General features: G+C 33.3%; 1 non-coding gene across 1 annotated transcript; it reads right to left on the minus strand.

Annotated features, from left to right (window-relative positions):
- Positions 1-3760: 3760 nt before the first annotated feature.
- On the minus strand, positions 3761-3867 carry LOC131174233 (small nucleolar RNA R71). The gene has a single exon (XR_009144481.1). It is a non-coding gene; the product is annotated as a small nucleolar RNA R71 (small nucleolar RNA).
- Positions 3868-4085: the final 218 nt, after the last annotated feature.

Raw genomic sequence — 4085 nt, forward strand, 5'->3', positions numbered from 1 at the left:
TAGTATATTCCCACTCATTCACATATTTATTATTAATAGATATGAGTTTTTAATCTACTTATTACTCATATTTTAGGTGGTTGCAATATATATATATATATATATATATATATATATATATATATATATATATATATATATATAACTTTTATAAGTATTGATGCCAATATGACTTCAAGATAATGATTTTTTTAATCATTATTATAAAAAAAAATAATAATAATGAGAGCCTTAATTATTTCAAAAAGGAGCATATAGTTTGGCTATGAGTTAATTTACATATTTTATTAATATTATTGAATTTTTTAAATTTTTTATATTATTTTTTGTAGAGACAATTAATTTTATTTATACAAAATATATGTCAAATTTATACTTCACTTTTATACTCTATTTTTAACTAATGAAATATTTCTTCATTTTTATAAAAAGAAAAAAATGAGAACCTTAATTATTTTTATTTTTTTTAATTATCGTAGTCGTCGTCTATCTTTCTTACAGGGTATTATTGATTTATGGTTTACCTCAACATTTTGATTTAATAGTTGAAATTTAAAATTATTTAGATAAAAATTTATATATAATATGATAAGCTAATTGTCACGACCCAACCTATGGGCCGGATCGGCACTAAGACCTGGGCCAGCCTAAAGCTCCCGAGACCCGTAGTAAGCCTAACTATTTCTCAACCCAATCCTAAGGCCCATATAGGCATAATTTCAAGAATTCAATCAGACAGAGTCCGGCAATAATATGGACCATACAACGGGGAGTTTTTTATTCGTCCGACCTATAAACACAACATATAATAATTTTGGGAGCTCAGCTCACCCTTCATATACTCATCATGTCATAAAATCAAACGGGAGCTCAACTCCCTCATCCAGTCCAATCACACGCACACATACATGCGTTTAATATTCTTACAATTTTAACATAATCTTATATCACTGTCCCAAATTGATTAAAATACTCCTAACACATGTGGAGTTCTAGAATTTAGCTAAATTATATGAAATACATTAAACATTACTAATTGACCTGTGAAGAAGAGGAGCAGGTTAGTCACAATAAGTAATCCTTCTGTAGCCTAGAAAAATAAGGTAAACAGAAGTGAGCGTTTGACTCAGAGAGTAAAATACTCATTTTAACCATAATTTTTATAGTTATCTAATGCTAATGCACCCTGAAGAGTGAAATGCAACACTTTCTTATAAATCACATCATAGCAGCAAAAGATAATCTAGAGCACTCACACACTCAGTAATGTTCAAACAGTATATATATGGGAGCTGATCCCCTATACAGCCCTCTTAATGCAACCTCTGCCAGCGAGTGTCTCTCAAGCTGGACTTTCGCTTAATAAACCAAATGCGGGGGCCAGCGAGTGTCTCTCAAGCCGTGCCTACCTTGACTTATCCATAAAAGGACCGTGATGCATACATCTTGCATAGTCATTTAGGTCTAATTTTATAACCCTTTTTATTTGATTATTAGTCATTTTTAGCTAATTTCATTAGTTAATTAGTTAGTTTTTCTTAATTGTCGATTTTGCACTAATTTGTAATTTTTACTTTGTTTTGTAGGAAAAATGGTGTTTTTGAAGGACTGAAGAGAATTTTGCCATTGAGGAGTGTCTTCTACAGCAAAAAGATGTCAAAAACAAGTTTTCAAGCTGAAATATGCATTGACCAAACTGTGCATAACTTGCCGCATAAGCTATGCAGATCTGCATAAGGAGGAAGATCACTGTTCCAGAACCAGCCGAAATGTGCATAAGGAGACTGCATAGCTTATGCACATTCTCGCCTCCCTTATGCATCTTCACGGGATTGTGCATAACCTATGCACCAAGTCATGCAGCTTCGCATAAGTGACCAGAACCAGCCGAAAATTGCATAAGGGACTGCATAACTTATGCAGTCCCATGAAGAGTTCATTAATGAGCTGGCAGGAGATTCCCTCAAATAATTCCTCCTAGAACATACCATTTTAGGGCTCCATGTCAGAAAAATGCTATAAATAGTCTCATTTTCCCATTTTAAAGAGAGACAAGGAGCAAAGAAGAAGAGGAGGAGGCTGAGCAGAATTTGAGGAGTCATTTTCACCTTCCACACCATTTTCAACCAAGATTTGCAGATTTCTTTCTTTCTTTACACTTTTCTACATTTCTAGTGTTTAATTTCTTACTTCTTAGCTTAGATTAAAGCTTTATTTCCATTTAAACTCATCATATCTTGTAAGCATTATGGATAGTGAGTAGTTTACTTTTGATTCTGGAGTAAGGGTTGTAATATTTGAGATATTTTGTGGATTTTGATTGGGTAATCCATATTTTGTGGTCTTAATGAGTTTTATTCATTTCTTGTATGCTTAATGACATGCTTAATGAAGGATCCCATTGAGTAATGTTCTTAATCCATGGTTGAAGCACCGAAAGGAGAAGGCCTTGTGATAGATAATCAGGAAATTGGACTTAATTAACTTAGACCTAGAAATAGGCTAAGGATTAAGAGGATTCATGATTAATTAAAGAACTTAATGGGTCTTAATTAATTCTAACTCCGAAAGTAGGATTAGTTTGATTAAGGCACTCTTTGTCTCACTCGAAAGGGAATTCAAAGGATTTAAGAATTAATCTCCTTAAAACCCATAAGTTGCATAAAATTGGATAACCGATTTAAATCCCAAAATAGCTCGAATATGAAATCCCGAACTCCGGAATCACCTTTTTACCATTGTTAATTTCTAATCAAATTTAATCATTTGCCATTTTAAATATTGCCATATTTGAACTTGCTTATTTCTATTTGATGCAATTTTAGTTTAATTAATACATTGTTGAATAGAATATTAAATTTGCACATTTAGATTTCGTACTCCATTACCCATTAATTCATTATTTTAATTTCATGAATACTTCAATTTAGTCAACTTTTATATCGAAAATTCAATCATTAACACAACTCCTCGTGGGATCGATATTTTTCTATACTACTTATGCGACAGTGCACTTGCGGTTGGGACGCATCAAGTTTTTTGCTCTGTTGCCTGGGAGTTGTTTTTTTAAGATTGAATTCTTGATCATTTTATTTGTTTTTAGTTTTATCTTTGTTATCTTTTCATTTTGTGTTTGTTTGTTCTTTTTCAGGTACTTTTAATCTTTTATGAGAAGAGCTAGAAGCACAAGTGATACATCCTTATTGTTCAATCCTAAAATAGAGAAATTTTGCAAGGCCAACAAGAAAGAAACCAGAAGAAGGAAGGAAGCTTTGAGAGAATGAATTAGAAGCGGACATGGTGATGAAAGAGTTAGAATTGATGTTGGTAATCTGAAATGGTCAAAACAATGAAAATGAAGCCCAAGGGAAGAAGTTGTTAATGCAAGCGTGCCTAGGGAAGTATGATGGATCATGCTTTTCCACGTTTTGATGATTTGAGAGAGAGCATAGCAAGACCAAGGATTGATGCAAATAGTTACAAGATGGATTTTGGAGTTCTTCAAATGATTCAGAATTCTCAATTTGGAGGTCATCCTTCTGAAAATCCACACACACACCTGAAGAAGTTTGCTATGATTTGCGACATGCAAAAACAACCTGGAGTGTCTGATGATGCAGCAAGATTGAAGCTATTCCCGTTCTCTTTGAAGGATAGAGCTTTGGATTGGCTTGATTCTTTACCTCACAACTCCATTACAAATTGGGAGCAACTCACTAATGCATTTCTTGCACAATATTTTCCACCTGGAAAAACTCAAGAGCTGAGGAATCAAATGACAGCTTTCAGACCAAGAGAAGATGAAACTCTCTATGAGTCATGGATGAGATGGAAGGAATTAGAGAGATTATGCCCACATCATGCCATTCCAAAATGGATGATAAATCAGAATTTCTACACAAATGTCACTCCTGCAATCAGAGGAATCATTGATGCTCAAACAGGAGGAGAATTTATTATAAAGCATGAAGATGAAGCTTATGAGCTATTGGAGAAAATTGCAAAGAATACTCATCTTTGGAGTAGTCCAAGAGGACCAGCTCCAACTCAGAAAAGGCAATTTCTTTGGAATGTATGATCTTGAT

This window comes from Hevea brasiliensis, chromosome 15 (genome assembly GCF_030052815.1).
Source record: "Hevea brasiliensis isolate MT/VB/25A 57/8 chromosome 15, ASM3005281v1, whole genome shotgun sequence".
NCBI lineage: Eukaryota > Viridiplantae > Streptophyta > Magnoliopsida > Malpighiales > Euphorbiaceae > Hevea > Hevea brasiliensis.